A 20,646-nucleotide genomic window follows, 5' to 3' on the forward strand; every position below is an offset into this window, starting at 1 on the left:
ATTATATTTTTATTATTTCCATTTTTGATGAATTTTTATTTTTTTTATCAAATTTTAAAAATTTAAAATTTTTAATGTTTTTTTTGTTTTTTATTTATTATATTTTATTCATATTTTATTTAATACTTTTTAAATATTTTGTTTGTTTTATTTTATTTCTTTTATTTTATTTCCTTATCTTTATTTATTTTATTTTATTAAATATATTTTTATTTTTATTCAATTTTTATTTTATGATAGAATTTTTTGAATATTTGAATATTTATTTTTAATATTATTTTTTATATTTATTTATTTTTACTTTTATTTTTTGTCAGCTTTGATTTATTTCACAATTTTTATTTTAATCTTTAATCTTTAAAATTTTTAATATTTTATTAAATTAATTTATTTTTATTCATATATTGTTTAATTTTGCAATTTTTACTTAATTTTTTATTTTTATTTTTATTATTTCGACTGTTTTGAATTTTGAACTTTTTATATTTTTAATTTTTCAGCTTTTTACTTTTTTGAATTATTTCCTAATTTTTTAATTGTTATTATTTAATTAATTTTTTAATTGTTTATTATTTAATTAATTTTTTGTTTTATGTTTGATTTTGCTTCACTTTTTAAAGATTTATTGTTTTTGCTTAATCATATTTATTGATATAAATTAGTTTGAGTTTTAGATGTGTCAATGCATCTAAAACTGTAATTTTGTCTGTCGGACAATCCATTTTTTTTCAATTTAAAATAGCATTTTCGTTATGTAACTCACAGATTTGGTTAAATCCAACTTAAGAATGGGTTCGCTGTATTTTTTTTTTCACGTGTTTCAAGATTTAGTTGTTTTTTTATTATTTTTGTTGTTGAATATTATTTGATTTGTTTGATAAAGATTTGAACAAGTTAGAGTTTTTAGAAAGAAAAGAAATGACAGAAAGAAGTAATCACTCCTTCGCCCTTTTTCTCTCCTGAATTTATTTCTGCATATTTTGTCTATTAATTTTTTTTATTGCACACTATCATCCTCATCTTTCTTTAGTTGCTGTTTCATGATGTTTCAGCCAACTATTCCTCTGGCTTTCGTCCGGTGGTAACCGCGATGGGATAGGAACTCTGAATCTCCTAACTGCATTCTCAACAATTACTGCCATCCCTAGTTGTTGTCGTCACATCACGTTTTGACCAAGTAAACCTCTGGCCAACTTTGGGTAAAATTGAAACCGCTATCTTCAGACATCTGACGACAATAACTATGGAAGGCAGTAATTGCTAAGGATGCAATTAGGAGATTCAGTGTACCTATCTCGTCGCGGTTAGTACTCGACGAAGGCCAGAGGAATAGTTGGCCAAAACGTCGCGAAACAACAACTAAGAAAGATGAGAATAATAGTCCGCAATAGATAAAATTAATAAATAATACTCATCTCAATAATGAATTCCAATTAAATAATATATATTTTGTCTAGTCTTTAATTTAATCTCTTTCCCCCTCTCCCTCTCTTTCACTTACCTCTTTTTGTTTTTACCTTTTCCACTTTATCTTCCTCTCTTTCTTATCTTTATTTCTCCTTAACTTTAATTTCCCTTATCTCCACGTCCTCTCTCACTTTCTTTCTATTTCTTATCTCTCTTGTGGTTTTGACCTCTCTCTCTCTCTCTCTCTCTCTCTCTCTCTCTCTTAACGACTTTTCTCAATTACCACTCCATGCCACAATGTTTTTTTTTTGTAAACAAAAATTAATTTTAAATCTTACGTAACGTAAAACAGTCAACCAGTTAATCATTTTTAATAATAAAGAGTATATGTTATATATATATTTATTAAAATAACATCTAGTCATAAATGATGAAAAAATACATTTTTCACAAATCAATGTAGCATCATAAATTTTAGACGGTTTTGCAATAATGGGAGAAAAAAGTTAGAGGCTAGTAGCTGCGAGGAGCGAGTTCGAGGTTAATAATTGCGAGAAGTAAGATAGACAGGAGTAGTTTTCAGAAGTGAGTTTGAGGCTAGTAGTTGCAAGAAGTAAGTTGAAAGGTAGTAGTTGTGAAAAGTAAGTTTGAGAGTAGTAGTCACAGAAAGTGAGTTTATGAGAAGTAGTTGCGAAAAGTAAGTTTTAGAGTGGTAGTTGCGAGCAGTGAGTTTCAAAATGAGTAATTGTGAAAAGTGAGGTTAAGAGTAGTGGTTTTGAAAAGTGATTGTGGGAGTAGTTATTGCAAGAAGTGAGTTTGAGAGTAGTGGTATGAAAAATGAGTTTGAGAGTTGTTGTTGCAAAAAGTGAAAAGTAGTAAAAAGTAGTAGAAAAATGATTTTGAGAGTAGTGCTTTCGAAAAGTGAGTTTGAACGCAGTGGTTAGAGAAAAGGGAGTTGAAAGTAGTGTTTGTGGAAAGTGAGTTTGAGGGTTGTTGTTGCAAAAACTGAGTTGTAGAGTAGTGGTAAGAAAAGTGAGTTTGAGAGTAGTTGTTGATCACGCTGTGATAATGGTAGAAATCCCCCTAAATTATCGCCCTAAAACTGAAGACCCACTACTCAAAACAACGAGGTATTACAAAAAGGCCAACTGGGAAGCCATCAGGGAAGTCATCATGATGCCCCATGGCAAAATATCTTTTCTCTTCCAGCTGAACAGTGTGCAAATGAGATTACTGAATGGTTAAAAACTGCTATTGAGGCACATGTTCCCACACGGAAATTCTATAGCAAACCCCACTCTCCTCAATGGTTTAGCTCTGCTTGTGCAGCTGCTATTGCTCAAAGGCAGCATGCGTTCCGCAAATTCAACTGACATAAGTCCGTTCAAACAGACAGAAGTATATAGAAGCCAGAAATAATTGTAAGAGAGTAATAGCGATAGCTAAGACAGATTACACTGAAACCACCAGGAAACGCATTGAAGCACAGAAATTAGGAACCCGTGACTTTTGGAAAATCTACAATAGTGTAGTAAATAATGGGCAGTCAATGATTCCCCCACTATCAAACAATCATGAGGTTGCTTGCACGGCAACCGACAAGGCAAATCTGCTTGCCAGTCGGTTTGCCTCAAACTTCACACTGGACCCGATACACCACTCCCCCCCCCCCGACTTTCCTTTGCGGACAGACACCACACTAGACGATTTGAAAATCACCCCTTATTAGGTGCATGGTATCATAAAAAAACCTAGACACCTCAAAAGCATGTGGACCAGATCTCATCACGGCTGTGCTAATAAAAAAATGCTCTGCTGAGATTGCTCCAGTTCTCTCCAAACTTTACCATAAATACCTAAACGAATCTTGTTTTCCCGACTGCTGGAAAACCGTTTCTGTGGTACCAGTCTTCAAGAACTCTGGTGAAAGAACTGACCCACTAAATTATCGCCCCATTAGCCTCCTCCCACTTTTCGCCAAAATATTTGAGTCTTTAGTTAATCAAGCCCTAGTCCAACATCTAACAGCTGCTAAACTCCTGACCAACAAATAATATGGATTCAGGCAAGCCCGTTCAACAGCAGATATCTTAACTGTAGTCTCTGAACGTATATACTGTTCACTGGACAAAGCAGAAAAGGGTAGAGCGGTAGCCCTTGATATATCTAAGGCTTTTGACAGGGTATGGCACGATGGTCTTCTAAGGAAAATTAGATCATATGGTATCACTGGAAGAATACATAATGTAATTAAATCCTTCTTAAGTAAGAGAAAAATCCAAGTTGTTCTCAACGGTCGTACATCTAAACAATATGATATAAATGTGGGAGTACCCCAGGGGTTTATCCTTGGACCTTTATTGTTCCTGATATTCATAAATGACCTCCCTGATAAAATTGTTTCGGAGATGGGTATATTTGCCAATGACACCACCTTCTATAACAGGCATGAGGGGAAAACAAATGAACACATGTCTAAGGAAATGGCAGAATCACTAGAGGATGACCTCTAATCTGTAGTGGAATAAGGACAAAAATGGATGGTCACATTCAATGCTGCCAAGACTAAGCTTGTTTCCTTCAATAACTACAAGAAACCTTTTCTACCACCAATAGCAATGGTCAAGAACACATTGCCTGAAAGTACTTACTTTAAACTCCTCGGCCTAACGTTTACAGGGAACATGAACTGGTATATATACATTGAAAGCATTGCCAAGACTGCTGCAAAGAAGGTAGGCTCTCTCTACCATGCCAGAAAATTACTTACACCTGAAAGTATCCTGTACCTCTATAAGGCCACCATTCGCCCATGTATGGATTATTGCTGTCACATTTGGACTGGTGCATCTGCTGCTTGTCTCTCACTTCTGGACAGGGTTCAAAAGAGAGTCGCCAACCTGATAGGTCCTGAACTGTCATCTAGGTTTCAGCCTCTGTCCCATCAACGAAATGTTGCATCCCTCTGTCTGTTCTACAAATACTTTAATGGTGGCTGCTCTGATGAACTGCAACCTCCTCAACGTGACTACCCCTGACAAACCCGACAAGCAACTAAGTCCCACCCTTTTACAGTAGAGATCCCTAGGTGTAAGAAAGCCTTTTACTCTAATAGTTTCTTTCCCAGAACTGCAAGTCTTTGGAACTCCCTTCTGGGATACTGCTTTCCCAACTGTACTGATATGCAGAAGTTCAAGTGTAATGTGAACAAACATCTTTCTACTCATCTCCCTTTATAATGCCCCCGCAAAATGTCCCCGATAGTAGCCCCCTACTTCAAAGTGGCACTTGCCTTGTTTGGGGTGAAGATTTAAATTTAAAAAAAAAAAAAAGTTGTATCGAAAAGAGAGTTTAAGAGTAGTGGTTTCAGGAAAGCGAGTTTGAGAATAGTGTTTGTTAAAAGTGATTTAAGAAGAGTGTTTGAGAGTTGCACAAAATGAGTTTGAGAGTAATGGTTACATAAAAGTGTGTTTGACAGTAATGGTTACAGAATAGTGAGTTTGAGAGTAGTTGTTGTGAAAATTGAGTTTCAGAGTTGTGGTATCAAAAAGTGCATTTTTAGTAGGATTTTGCAGAAAGTTAGTTTGAAAGTAGTTGTTACAGAAAAGTGAGTTGTAGAGTACTGGTTATGAGAAGTGCATTTGAGAGTAGTGGTTGCAAAAAATGAATTTGAGAGTAAAAGTTGCGAAAAGTGAGTTTGAGAATAGTAGTTAGAGAAAAGTGAGTTTGAAAGTTGTTGTTGCGAAAAGTGAGTCTGAGAGTGGTGTTTACGAAAAGGGACTTTGGGAATAGTTTGTGCAAAAAGTGAGTTTGAGAGTCGTGGTTACAAAAAAGTGAGTTGTAGAGTAGTGGTTACAAAAAAGTGAGTTTGAGAGTAGTGGTTACAAAAAAGTGAGTTGTAGAGTAGTGGTTACAAAAAAGTGAGTTTGAGAGTAGTGGTTACAAAAAAGTGAGTTTGAGAGTAGTGGTTACAAAAAGGTGAGTTTGAGAGTAGTGGTTACAAAAAAGTGAGTTTGAGAGTAGTGGTTACAAAAAGGTGAGTTTGAGAGTAGTGGTTACAAAAAAGTGAGTTGTAGAGTAGTGGTTACAAAAAAGTGAGTTGTAGAGTAGTGGTTACAAAAAGTGAGTTTGAGAGTAGTGGTTACAAAAAGTGAGTTTGAGAGTAGTGGTTACAAAAAGTGAGTTGTAGAGTAGTGGTTACAAAAAAGTGAGTTGTAGAGTAGTGGTTACAAAAAGTGAGTTGTTGAGTAGTGGTTACAAAAAGTGAGTTGTAGAGTAGTGGTTACAAAAAAGTGAGTTTGAGAGTAGTGGTTACAAAAAAGTGAGTTTGAGAGTAGTGGTTACAAAAAGTGAGTTTGAGAGTAGTGGTTACAAAAAAGTGAGTTGTAGAGTAGTGGTTACAAAAAAGTGAGTTTGAGAGTAGTGGTTACAAAAAAGTGAGTTGTAGAGTAGTGGTTACAAAAAAGTGAGTTGTAGAGTAGTGGTTACAAAAAAGTGAGTTGTAGAGTAGTGGTTACAAAAAAGTGAGTTTGAGAGTAGTGGTTACAAAAAGGTGAGTTTGAGAGTAGTGGTTACAAAAAAGTGAGTTGTAGAGTAGTGGTTACAAAAAAGTGAGTTTAAGAGTAGTGGTTACAAAAAAGTGAGTTGTAGAGTAGTGGTTACAAAAAAGTGAGTTGTAGAGTAGTGGTTACAAAAAAGTGAGTTTGAGAGTAGTGGTTACAAAAAAGTGAGTTGTAGAGTAGTGGTTACAAAAAGTGAGTTGTAGAGTAGTGGTTACAAAAAAGTGAGTTTGAGAGTAGTGGTTACAAAAAGTGAGTTGTAGAGTCGTGGTTACAAAAAGTGAGTTGTAGAGTAGTGGTTACAAAAAAGTGAGTTGTAGAGTAGTGGTTACAAAAAAGTGAGTTTGAGAGTAGTGGTTACAAAAAAGTGAGTTTGAGAGTAGTGGTTACAAAAAAGTGAGTTTGAGAGTAGTGGTTACAAAAAAGTGAGTTTGAGAGTAGTGGTTACAAAAAAGTGAGTTGTAGAGTAGTGGTTACAAAAAAGTGAGTTTGAGAGTAGTGGTTACAAAAAAGTGAGTTGTAGAGTAGTGGTTACAAAAAAGTGAGTTTGAGAGTAGTGGTTACAAAAAAGTGAGTTTGAGAGTAGTGGTTACAAAAAAGTGAGTTTGAGAGTAGTGGTTACAAAAAAGTGAGTTTGAGAGTAGTGGTTACAAAAAAGTGAGTTGTAGAGTAGTGGTTACAAAAAGTGAGTTGTAGAGTAGTGGTTACAAAAAGTGAGTTTGAGAGTAGTGGTTACAAAAAAGTGAGTTTGAGAGTAGTGGTTACAAAAAAGTGAGTTTGAGAGTAGTGGTTACAAAAAAGTGAGTTGTAGAGTAGTGGTTACAAAAAAGTGAGTTGTAGAGTCGTGGTTACAAAAAAGTGAGTTGTAGAGTAGTGGTTACAAAAAAGTGAGTTGTAGAGTAGTGGTTACAAAAAAGTGAGTTTGAGAGTAGTGGTTACAAAAAAGTGAGTTTGAGAGTAGTGGTTACAAAAAAGTGAGTTTGAGAGTAGTGGTTACAAAAAAGTGAGTTGTAGAGTAGTGGTTACAAAAAGTGAGTTGTAGAGTAGTGGTTACAAAAAAGTGAGTTGTAGAGTAGTGGTTACAAAAAGTGAGTTTGAGAGTAGTGGTTACAAAAAAAGTGAGTTGTAGAGTCGTGGTTACAAAAAAGTGAGTTGTAGAGTAGTGATTACAAAAAAGTGAGTTTGAGAGTAGTGGTTACAAAAAGGTGAGTTTGAGAGTAGTGGTTACAAAAAAGTGAGTTGTAGAGTAGTGGTTACAAAAAAGTGAGTTGTAGAGTAGTGGTTACAAAAAAGTGAGTTGTAGAGTAGTGGTTACAAAAAAGTGAGTTGTAGAGTAGTGGTTACAAAAAAGTGAGTTTGAGAGTAGTGGTTACAAAAAAGTGAGTTTGAGAGTAGTGGTTACAAAAAAGTGAGTTTGAGAGTAGTGGTTACAAAAAAGTGAGTTGTAGAGTAGTGGTTACAAAAAGTGAGTTGTAGAGTAGTGGTTACAAAAAAGTGAGTTGTAGAGTAGTGGTTACAAAAAGTGAGTTTGAGAGTAGTGGTTACAAAAAAGTGAGTTGTAGAGTCGTGGTTACAAAAAAGTGAGTTGTAGAGTAGTGATTACAAAAAAGTGAGTTTGAGAGTAGTGGTTACAAAAAGGTGAGTTTGAGAGTAGTGGTTACAAAAAAGTGAGTTGTAGAGTAGTGGTTACAGAAAAGTGTGTTTAGGAATAGTAAAAGAAGTTTACATAGGCAAAACACTTTTTGTAATAATAAAGAATTAAAGCATTAAATTCATGTAATGAGCTATTCATAAAAGGACAACAGTTTTTTTGTGTTTTTTTGGCTTATAGAAAAGTGGGCAGTTTATTCTTTCGAAAGGGTTGGGTGAGTCTTAGTAATCGTTGATATTTTGTTATTTTCCTCTTCCTTACTCCCAATAAATTTGTATATATATATATATATATATATATATATATATATATATATATATAGTAATTTATAAAATATATATGGCGATTAAGCTACACTGAATACTCTGCGTTTCATCCACTATAGGATTCGTCAGGCTTATGCGTGAATTTTGTGGTTGCTTCTTGTTTTTATATATGTTGAGGATTTCTAGTTAGCCAATCAGCTTTCTAGTATCCACCGCGCCCCCTCCTATCAGCCTGAGTTATATATATATATATATATATATATATATATATATTATTTAAATGTAGTTGCCTGTGTGTTTATATGTTGTATCTCCGGTTAAAACTTCAAAAATACACAAACAACCCTTACAAAATTAGTATTTTTATTAATCAGTGCAACCTCAGAAAAATAGTATCTAAAATTTAGAAAAAAAAGATTCATTCTATTGGAGTTAAATGACCATTTGTATCATTTCATATTATCAAGAATTAAACGCGATTTTTAACGTTATCATGTATTATTAAAGCCCAGAAAATGAGTCACCATTTTTTTTCAAATTGAAAGATGTTATCTTCAGATTTTATTTATAGTTTCCTCACTATTGTAATTTCTCTACAAGGAAAGGGTGTGAGCGAAACTTCTAGTTTCAACCCACTTTTTGATACAACAACTCTCAAACTCACTTTTCACGGACACTACTTTCAAACTCCCTTTTCTGTAATCACTGCTTTTAAACTCACTTTTCGAAAACACTACTCTCAAAATCACTTTTCATAACTACTACTTTTCACTTTTTGCAACAACAACTCTCAAACTCATTTTTCATATCACTACTCTCAAACTCACTATTGCAACTGTAACTAGTTCTAGTAGTACTCTTAAGGCATCCTCAATTTTATTTGGCACTTTCAGTAGCACTCTGAAGGCCTTCTTTTTTTTTTCACCGCTCACATAAAATAAAGAAGTTAGAACAAGAAAACAAATAGATGACATTAGACAACCATCAAGGTGAGTTTCGATAATCACTCAAAAATCGAAAATTAAACTAAATACTGGTAGAACATTACATTCTAGCATGATTGGTGACATTAAATTGGGTGGGTTTCTATCAGTATTTTGCTTAATTTTCGAGTTCTGAGCGATTATCGAAACTCTTCAGATGACTATCCAATGTTAGACATTTATTTGTTTTAATTTAGAACTCGATACCACTTTTGTCTCAAAGTAAATAAACACTTTAAAATAAGTTAAAACAAAGAGAAAAAGCAATCGAGGTAGATAGAAAAGTAACTTTTCTTTCCTTTGGTAGTATTTATTGTTTTTTGGGTTTTTTTTGACCACTTTTTCATTTTGTTGTCTAAACTGCAAAATGCTCTGATGGCTTATTGTTGATACTAATAGCCCGTGGCTAACAGTAGGTTTGGTTTTCATCCCAGTAGAGTTGAGTTGGGTGGTTTGACTGAGTGATGCGAATGAGTGGGATAGTTGTGCCTTCTCATGGCCAATGAGAGAGAACAGTGGTGATTCACTTTTTGGGGGAAGCTGCAGTTTTTACACTTTAAAAACTGACCTTGTGTCTATCTCTGTCCTTGTGAGAAGCAAGTACATACTTTTTCATAATCACCATAATCACGTTGACACACAGGTTCTTGTTAGATCATCAAAGTTAAACAACATTGAGCCCTACCAGTATCATATACCAGTGCCAAATTTAGGATTACCATGCGCTATATGTAGGAGGACAGCAAAACCTCCCTGCAAATAAACATACAATTGAATATACCATTAAAATATATATACAGGGTGGAACGATAAAATTGTCACCCCAGAAAAGACAACATGATTCCATTTCACTTTGATGCAGACCATCTGCTATTTGGGCAGTTGTGTGCAAATCCCAAGAGCGATAGGAGCCTTTTATCCTGTTTGAAAGTGACACAATATCCAACAAGCGAGATTGGAGATGTGCTGCTGTAGAATTCATGCTCTCTACCAATCCAAGTTATGACAACAAGACCCTAAAAATGCAAATCTGGGCGGGTCAACACTTAACGGCACTGCTCAATGCATCAGACGACCCACGGTTTTGGTCTTTGGTGTGGTTTTAAGTGAGGGCCACCTCATGCCACCTCACATCTTCAAAATCGGCTCGAGTTTGAGAGTAGTTGTAGCGAAAAGTGAGTTTGAGTGTAATTGCAAGTTTTTCAGTACTATAACTGGAATATTGTCAGGATCAGTTGCTTTGCTGGCATTGTGGTTTTTGATACATGTTGCAATATCATGAACAGATATGTGCATATCACTCAGATTACTTTCAATCTTTGAAGGAAATTCGAGAGGTAGGAAACCCTGATCGCATAGAGTTGAGTTTGTTGCAAAGTTCTTGGCAAAGAGCTTGGCTTTGTCAGATGCTAATGAAATCACCTTAGGTCCATTGATGATGGTTAGGATAGAGAGCAGGCATCTATTTAGAACCTTGATTGTTATTCACCAAAACTCATGAGAACCAAGCTTCTGTTCATTTACTTTGGACTTGATGGACTAAGCATACAACACTCGTGTTTTCTATAACCATTTTGCTGTGATTGCTGGCATTTCTATAGGCGACTTTAGTTTCAAAAGATCTATTACGTTCAAACAATTGAAGCAGTAGTTTCTGTGTGCAGTCCTGGAAGTACATTCATGGCTGGCTGTTCAGTTTCTGTTGAGCGATTTTTTTGGATGTTGTGTAGCTGTCTATTCTGATGGTCAACCAATTAGTTAAGTCGGATTGTAGAACTGGAACCTCCTTTACTTGTTCCAATGCACGGAGTAATCGTCTGTACGGTGAAAAAAAACTTCCCTACTCCTCCAAGCGACCTGCTTTATATTGCATTCATCCACGTGAATTTCGCAAAATCACATGAGACTGTTTCTGTTAAATATTGCAGACGCCATCTTGTTTTTTTTTTTCCTGCGCATGACAGGCAGACACGTAGGCAGTGGGCACTTTACAGGTAGGCCGTTTGCATGTTCGTTTCTATTCCCCCCCCTGATCTCATTGATCACAGAGATGGCAGGGAGGTGGCACTCTCTTCCGGCGGGTGCTTCTTCGAAGGGGAACTGTGTAGGCCTGTTGTTCATTTGCGCTCTCATCCGCAGTCTGTGGGTCGAAGAACACTGCCTATCCTGAGAGGCTACTAATATTGGAGTCGCTGCTTGATCAGGATGAAGATGGTGCAAACCAGAGTGATGGCCCACTGGCCTCAGACTCAGAGTTGCTCCCGTCGTCCAGTGGTGGTTGCATCTGTGTCGCTGGCCTCAGATCCCTAGCATGACAGGGCACACCGTCAACCATGACTGATTGCTGACTCACAACATCAGTCACTAGGCCCCGTGTATATCTATTAGTGCACCGGCTTCCCGGAGGCTTCACCCAGACAGGATCCCCTGGTGCATACGACCCCTGTCCTTCCTCGTTGGCGGTAGATTTCCTTTTCTTGGACTCGGTATTGGTAAATTGTGTTGGCAGACACTGTTCCTGAAGAGATGCCATCCTTTGGCATGATGCTGTACCAATATAAGGCTTCTGAAACGGTGCACTGCTTCCTAGCCACAATTCTTTTGATGCTGCAATACCATTGCCAGATGGCACATAAGCACACTGCAGTCTTAGCCGCACTCCCCACTCCTTCAGGAACTGCCTGACCTGCCAGTTGCAGAAGGCTGGGTCATTGTCAGTCAGCACCTTTTCAGGCGGGCTTCTTTCAAGGAACACAGATGACAGCTGGCGAATAATGTAGGTGGAGTCCTGGTGCCCGAGTGGTCTCCAGACCACGAAGCGTGTAGGTCCACAATCGATGAGGTTGAGGAAGCGATTGCCACCATAATGTGTGATATCCATGCCCACTCTCTGCCATGTGTCGCTCACTCCTAATTGCCCTTTTTTCCATTGTATCGGAGCCGGCTAGATTGATTGACATGTCTGGCAACTTTCCACTAGCCTCTTCACATCTGCCCTTCTTACTTCTGGGTCAACCATTTTGGCACAATACGATGTTCGCTTAACCCCTGGGTGTCCACATCGCCGATGAATCTCACTGATATAATCTGGATCCATATTACACGCGACGGCTGCACACAGCTATTGCAACATCTCAGAACCTCTCCGGGTATCAGCCAGCAGCTACTGTTGTGGTACTCGTGTCAGCGCATCTGCTCTGTTACTTGCAGACCTGATCCACGTTACATCTACGGTCAGGTTGTACTCTTTGATTGTATCGACCAGGGTGGAGGGCCGTCTTCATATCAACGTCTCAACCGCTGCCTGTGTGGTTAGCTGTGCTCTTCCAGTCAATGCATCGGTTATCCACCGATGAGTGCACACAGAGTCTATGATAATATAGAGTACCCTGGCTTGCCACTGAAGTGCCAGGTTAACTCTTTTCAATGTGGCATCAAGTTCGGCCAGGTTTATGTGCCTAGAATCATTCTCTGGATGAAGCCAACAGGCATCTTCAATAATGCCATCATCAACCTCAAGGGCAACTCCAAGGGCTAGTGAACTAGTGTCAACCCCAACTGTGAACTCGTTCCCGTTAATGCACCAGATCCCGTTAATGCACTAGATTTCCTTTTTGGTTTTATCGAGCTTTTACATCTAGTTGAGATTACTTTATAAATATTAATTCTTTAATATTTATAATATACCTTAGATTTGCCAACTTGGATTATCTTGGTGAACTTAATTGTAATTCAATTCTTATTTCATTTTATATATATATATATATATATATATATATATATATATATATATATATATGCTCACTCATTTTTGTTTTGTTGGCTATGTAAGAAAACTATAAGGTATTCGTAGTTTCTCTTCCAATTTTTGGATTTTTTAATCATGTCCAAACGCATTTTCTTTCCTTTTGATGGATTGATTTTTGCTATTTCTGCTGATGAATTATCGGCAAAATAGATTCACTGATTGAAATCATAATTAAGTGATGGATTTGGCGCTATAAAACAGGTACTGTCAAGAATTGTGTCAACTGAATTAAAGGAATAAATTGTAAGATCGTCAACATCATGAAATTTGTAATATAGACTTTTGTCATTCATTCATTATATGCTCTGTAATTACATTGACCTTTTTAAATAAGGATTGGTATATATAAAAAGAAAATATAAGTGAATAAAGAATATTTCCGCAGAAATATATATATGTGTGTGTGTGTGTGTACGTGTGTATATACACATGAATATATGTGTATGTATATATATGTGTATGTATATATATATGTGTGTATATATCTATGTGTGTATATATGTATGTGTGTGTGTATATATATATGTGTGTATATATATGTATGTATATATATGTGTATGTCTATATATATATATGTGTATATATATGTGTAGATATATATGAGTATATATATATGTGTATATATATGTATATATATGTCTGTGTGTATATATGTGTGTGAATATATATATGTGTGTGTAAATATATATATATGTGTGTATATATATATGTGTATATATATGTGTGTATATATATGTATATATATATGTGTGTATATATATATGTGTGTGTGTATATATATATGTGTATATACATGTGTGTAAATATATGTGTGTATATATGTGTGCATATACATATATGTGTATATATATATGTGTGTGTATATATGTATGTATATATATACATGTGTATATATATGTATATATATATATATTTGTATATATATATGTGTATATGTATATATATGCGTGTGCTTGTATATATATATATGTATATATATATGTATATATATGTGTGTGTGTATACATATATGTGTGTATATATATGAGTGTGTATATATATATGTATATGTGTGTATATATATATGTGTGTATACATATATATGTATATACCTGTGTGTATATATATATATATATGTGTGTGTATATATATATGTGTATATATATATATAGATAGATATGTGTGTATGTATATATGTGTGTGTGTATGTGTGCGTATATATATATATATATATATATATATAACAAACAAATGTTATGAATTTTTATCTAGATATTTTTCATGTTTTAAACTTATTTTTAAGCGTTTATTTACTTTGAAACAAAAGTACTGTCAAGTCTGTTGACTTACAATGAAAAAAAAATCGTTTTTATTATAGCTATTTGTAACCTCGATGATCATTTTAAAATCGAAAATTAAACAAAATATTGGTCGAAACCCATCCAATAAATGTCACTAATCGTACAAAAATGTATTTTGTTTAATTTTCAATTTCTCAAGGTCCAAATGGCTATAACAAATGGCTAGTTTTTTTCTTTGTTCTAACTCTTGACACTGTTATGTTTTTTCACGGTAGATAAACGATTTAAAATAACAAAGACACTATCTAGGTAGGTAGAAGAGTTAGTTATCTTGCTTTTGGTAACATTTATTGATATTTTTTCTTTCTTTTCACTTCAGCATTCACTGTTAAATAATTGACTTAAAAAGGTTTTCGGGTATGCTGAAAACGAATATCACATTTAAATTTGGGACAGATATGTAGTTTTCTTGATACTGAGATCTTTTTTATCCAATGTAATCGATCATGTTTTAATGGAGGCCATGTTTTGTCCCAAGTGAAAAATACCAATGCACATGAGCATTACAAAACACCTCCGCCTCCCCATATTAAGAATGACAAACGCTGCTGATATTTATCAATACATTGGAAAAAATGTCTTAATATCCAGGAAACTATTATTTGTCTGCCCTTAATTTCAATGTGATATTCGTTTTAGCGGACTTGAAAACCATTAATTTTGCTAAATAGGGTTTGCAGGTTATATGATGAAAATAAGGCGTTAAAAATGTTTCTTATCTTAAATATTATTATATGAGGAGCAATTTTTGTGTAAAAGTTATTTTATTTTAGCCATCGAAATTCGAGAAATTCACGGTTAAATATGTGTGAAAATTCAATAAGCAAAAAAATCAACATGGCTGTCACTTGCAATTTTCGTAAACCAAGAAGCAATCAAAAACCAAGATCAAATCAAAACGGAATGATCAACGGGATTTTGGTGGATCTGTTTAGTTTGTATTTTTATGAATTTACGCGGAGAGAGTGAGTGGGCACAAACATATTTAGCAAAATCCTTTGTTACATCACGTGTATTTTTTAGCGTTTTTGTGCTTTTAGGCCACAACCTAAGAAAATAAATAATTCCACACAAGCTTCTGATATACCGAACGCAACAATTTCATTAAATGTAACAAAGAAAAGGTTTAATAAGGCGAATGTTCACTGGGTGATATGTTCCTGGTCAAAAGCTGGATTCTGGCTACCTGGTGCTATCACGGTAGTTATTCCCAATGGGAATCGTTGATAACGGATGAAATAACACCGAGGTGGAGAGAGAGAAGAAAAAGGGTCCATTCTGTTTGGCGTCTCTCTCAGTAAGGAAGAGTTCTTTTCCTTCAAACTGGAAGCTGGCCGATTTCCTTAAGGGATAGAAAGGATCAATGTGCCGCACCCCTAATTGGTCAATATGTGGCCAAATAGCACAGGGGAGAGGCATTGATTCATGAAAGAAAAAGGTACCATTTGTTTCTGCTTTTTTTTTTTTTTTTTTTTACACAGTGATCACCACTTATCAAGGCCCGGAAGCCACTCAGGGATAAGGGTTATTGCAAGTACATTACGTTAGTGTGGAGATTTGATGAAGTGTATACTTAAGGGGGCGGTTCATTAGGAATTTGTTAACGTTGGACTTGAAGACATCCAAGTTGTAGTCCGGTGGGAAGCAGGCAGACGGAACACAATTTCATGACGATTAAAACAACTTTTATTTTTACTTATGTAGACTAAATGCAAGAAAAACATGAAAAATAAGTTAAACAACTTCAAAAAAAATTTTTTTCCATGTTTTAAAGCGACAAATAATTTCAGCAACATTTGGACAACTTTTATTTTCAAATAAAATTTAGTTTTATGCAACCATGGATTTTGCTGAATTTATTTGTGCCCACTCGCATCCTCCACATAAATTCATAAAAATACAAACTAAACAGATTCACCAAAGTCCCATCGATTCGTCCCATTTTGACTTGATCTTGGTTTTTGATTGCAAGGCTGAGTCTGCTCCTTGGTCTACAAAAATTGTAAGTGGCAGCCACGTTGATTTTTTGCTTATTCAATGTTTTAATCATGCATTTCTCAAATTTCGATGGATAAAATAAATTAATTTTGTACACGAAATGACTCCTAATATAGTTATGTAGTTTGTAGTTTATGTTATTCCATCGGTTATTGACACAGCTGAGCTGGAGCTCCACTGCACCTCCACTGCCAACTTCATACAGAGGTCCCGTCCACTAGACGATTGAGGTTAGGACTAGTGTAGCCTGGTGTTGGTGGCTGCTCAGGTATCTTTTCCAGCCAGATGTCCAGTTGTTTCTTGGAAGTGTCAGGAACACTCTCCTTATATTTTCTATTGCGGCTGGAATACAGTTGAATGTTCTTGTGCTACTGTATGTGAAGCTGTGATAGATGAGGCACTTGAATCCTCTGTGTAGTCCCAGGTGTGGTTTTTATAGCATATACTTAAAATAAGAAACCTTATTTTTCTCATATCACTCGCAAACCCTATTTAGTGACATTACCTAAAAACCTTTCAATGTTGTCATTTTAAAAGTAGAAAGAAAGTAAAAAATTTGAAAAAAAAAAAAAATGATCTGTCGACGCTATCTCCACAACCCCAGCACTTAAAAAAAATTATTTTGTTGATTATTGTAAAAAATGCTAAAAAGCCTACACATCGCCTTTTCACAAAATCTTAAACCAACTGTAATCTTAACGTTTGCCTTGTTTTATTTTTACAGACGAATAAGAGTCATTTTTTTTTTATAATCAATAATAAACCCTAACAGGTTTTTATTATTATAAAAAGAGTTTTATTATTAGCGGTAAATTATATGGATTGATGTAGAAATGATTGCGGGATTGCAGCTGGTCCCCATTAGCAATGATTAATACAGTAAGGATGTAAATTTTTTTTTTTTTTTTTTTTTTTTCTATCTAAGTCACTTCAGGAAAACAGGTGGGGCGTTCACAACGCACATGGCCAACATTTCCTGCTAACTCTGCAGTTCCTCTTTTTCTTTGTGAGTTATCTCCCTTATTCGACCTTTAACTTGGCCGTGCCAAATTCGACCTCGACCTTTGTCTCTACCCCCACACCCTGGGGTCTCTCCTTTCCTTCGTTTTAGACGAGATTTTTTTCCCAACCCAACTTTATTATTATCCACTCTCCACCAACAACAACGAACTGGATACTACCCGCTTCCTCGCCCGGATTCCATAACTACTTTCTCCGTATTATCGTCCTAACATTTCAAGTAAGTAAAACATAGAAACACGCACCAATGTCGACTTTAAACGGACTTTATTTGTGTGTGAAAAACTATTATCAGTTTTTATTTTATTTCATAAATTATAGTCGTCAGTTTTTTTTTCTTTGTTTTAAGAAAAGACGCGCGTTTTGTTTTTGACTTTTTAAAGTTCACTTATAAAAAATAAATGATCTAGTACCGTACTTGTATATCAATAAGGAAATACCCAACTTTTTTTTTTATCTAAACATTACAAGGTGTTTTCTTTTTGTGTGTATATATACTTATTTTGGAATGTCACCAGTTCAATACTCTCACAAAGTGCTCGATCGTAGGTTCTACAAGAGCTAATATAAATTATTTCGGTACTTGTGCATTTTTGGTACCGTGTTGAAATAATAACATTATTTTGAAAGCCATTCTTAACATGGTGAGGGTATTTTGTAACTATGCTGTGCTTCCACCTAACTAAAAACAGTATCGTGAAACTTTAATTTAACCTGACAAAAACTATTTAAAAATAGCGCGGTACCAAAAATGTGATAAATATCCAGATCCGCTAAAAATGTGTATATATATAATATTTTTTACGACCTGCCCCAGCATAGTACCCTTCAACCTCCCCATGTTAAGAACGGCTTTCGAGGTTGGGGTGTTAATTCCGAAAGCCGTTCTTAACATGGGGAGATTGGGGGTGTTTATGCTACGTTGGGGAAGGTCGTGAAAAAGAAAAAAAAGAAATACCTCAGAATGTATAAGCACCATTATTCCATTTAAATACTATAGGCTAGAGACACTCTGTTAACTCATAACTCGGCGTTTGCCTAAATATAAAACTTGAGTTATGGTTACAAACAAACAAAAGAAACCAAGTTCGGTTCAAATTCTGTAGAAGTATCTATAGCTTTTAAGCATGTTCTATATATACATGACATGACTTATATGCATGTATTCGTAAATATAAAGTTAGGTACTTATACAGTGCTGAAATAACGTTATTTAGAAAGCTATTCTTAACATGGGTTTTGTAACAATTCTGTACTTTCATTTAGCAATTTAATAAACAAAAGAAACCGTAAAACGTGAATTTAACTTGAAAATACTATTTAAAAAACAATGGCACTGTTCGTTTCTACATAAATACCTAAAATTATATTACTTTGTTATTTAAAAGAAAACCTTTAAGCATATATTCGTGGTTGGTTAAAATGTTATTTTATATCCACGAAAACTTGGTCGCCATAATACAAGTGCCCGTTCTTTCTTTTTTGTTTATAATTATAAATACAATACAAAGATTACGCACGTTCAATTACTTACAATTAAATAAAATGACTATTTCTCTTTGTATGTGTCCGTTACGAACAACTACTAGGTATTTAGTCACACTTTCATTTGTGAAAAAACAAAAAACAAAACATCTTTATGTATGGATTGAATAAGCAGAAAGGTGTGTAACGAAGTATATTTTATTAATATTTATTTGACATAACTCTATCCAATCTGATATCGAGTCTTATTCATCAAAGGTCTGATGTCTTAATTCGGTTTTATTTCGATTTGGAGAAGTTTATATCATGTGTGTCTCTTATAATATTAAGTATATTGTTTCAAAATTTTACCCTTTCAGTAAAACGTGCTCAATAGCTTAGCAGTATAGAAATACGAAGGGCAAGTGAGCTAGCTACACAAACCTTTTTGGTGCTAATGTAATGCACTTACTGATCCGCGCTATTTTTTAAAATCGTATTTCCAAGTTTAATTAAAGTTTTGTGATATGTTTTCTTTTTTATTCAATTGTAAGGTTAAAGTATAGAATAGGTACAAAACAAAACACCCTCCCCATGTTAAGAATGGCTTTTAAAATAATAACGTTATTATTTCAGCACAGATCAATAAGTGCATGCTATGAGTACCCACTTTTGTTTTATTTCACTAAAGAAATTCTACAGACAAAAGAACCAGCTTGGTGCGGTTCAAATTCTGTAGAAGCACTTACTTGACATGTGACTATTAGAATTTCTACTGCAAAATCATTTTCGGGTACCCAAGTTTGTCTCGTAAACATCGTATATCAGATCTAAAAGAATATATTTTTTATTTTTATTAAAAAAAAAAAAATGGTTGCTACTGTCATTTCTTTGTGGCAGTTTAAAAAGAAGTGTAAACGTGATCTTGAAGCCTTCAAACTGTCAATACAACACTAGTTTCTGGCTAGAATTTAAAGTTTACAAACCGAAGGCTTGTTATGTTTCTTTTCCCCTAAACGAAAGGAAAATATTATTTCGCGAGAAGGACAAAGGTATTTCAACAATTATATATATTCTTAATTTTTCTGTATTAATCAATTTTGAGTTTCCATTTATTTGTGTTTCTCCAAAGTTAGACATGATTGATTTTTAATGTGGGGAAAACGCAGTTTCTTTAAAACGAAGACACTCTGGTGGTGGTGGGTGGACTTGGAGCCCCATTTAAAAAAAATGCGTCTGTCTAGACTTCTATGACCAATAACAGGTATTGCACTTAGACCATTTTGACTGTTTTTCTGAGTTAAACAAAGAAACTAATATTTTTTTTAATCTGATCCCTTTTTAATATCTATATGTTTGTTTTCTGGGGACTAGAATATGATACTTTCTAGCTCAACGGGCTGGATTTCCTACATCTGAAACCGCGGGTATCAATATCTAATCAAATTTTCACAATATAGAAGAAGAAGCCATAAAATATATATGTATATTATTTAGCTTTAAATCTACAATGCCAGCGTTTTATCTTTACTTATAACCCCCCGCCCATCACATGTGGTATTGACATCTGGACCTAACGGCCCACCCTTTTTACTCCTTATAAACCGGTTAGAAACATTTTTAGCGGGTCTTTTTTTCTTTAGAAAATAATGATAATTAATATAAGTAAATAGCCGTTGATTTTTCACTCGATTTTCTTTTAATTCAACGAAATTCAAATTTTATTTGTAAAAAGGTCACCCGTTTATTTATTTATTTATTTGTCTTAAAACTAGTTTTGTTTAATGTTTATGCATGTAAAATTAAGTCAGTTATTCTTGTTTCGTTTCGTTAATGCCAATTCGGTTTTTTTAAACGACCTGTTTATTTTCTGTTTTTACCATTCGCTCATATCGCGAAAAAATATTTACACATTAAAAGGTTTTAATTGTATTTTTATAAAACAAACTCAAACCAAAAACATTATTATAGATACCCCCTACCAACACAAAATAGTTTTCTACGTTTTTTTTTTTTTTTTTTTTTTTTTTTTAAGGCGATAACGTATAAACAACACTGAAAAAGTTAGAAAGAAGAAAAATTACATTTCTATTTTTTCTATTTTGAATGAGTTTTGCATATACATTTAACGTAAAATGATATTTTACCGT

The 20,646-nt window shown here is 34.4% G+C and overlaps 1 protein-coding gene and 1 long non-coding RNA gene across 16 annotated transcripts in view; one reads left to right on the forward strand and one right to left on the reverse strand.

The window, feature by feature from the left end:
* Positions 1-20,646, forward strand: part of LOC145266513 (liprin-beta-1-like) — an 840,289-nt gene that overhangs the window by 349,683 nt on the left and 469,960 nt on the right. Inside the window, exon 1 of one of the 15 annotated variants that reach the window (XM_080122265.1) lies at positions 16,973-17,252. The exons of the other annotated variants lie outside the window; for them this stretch is intronic. The gene's annotated coding sequence lies outside the window, so the exon portion shown is untranslated. Of the gene's footprint in view, positions 1-16,972; positions 17,253-20,646 lie in introns of those variants that run through there. 15 annotated transcript variants of the gene reach the window in all.
* LOC145266516 (uncharacterized) overlaps positions 1-20,646 on the reverse strand; it is a 292,036-nt gene that overhangs the window by 180,492 nt on the left and 90,898 nt on the right. The window lies entirely within an intron of this gene.

The sequence above is a fragment of the Euprymna scolopes genome, chromosome 41, assembly GCF_053919585.1.
Source record: "Euprymna scolopes isolate OS-2025 chromosome 41, ASM5391958v1, whole genome shotgun sequence".
Lineage (NCBI taxonomy): Eukaryota > Metazoa > Mollusca > Cephalopoda > Sepiida > Sepiolidae > Euprymna > Euprymna scolopes.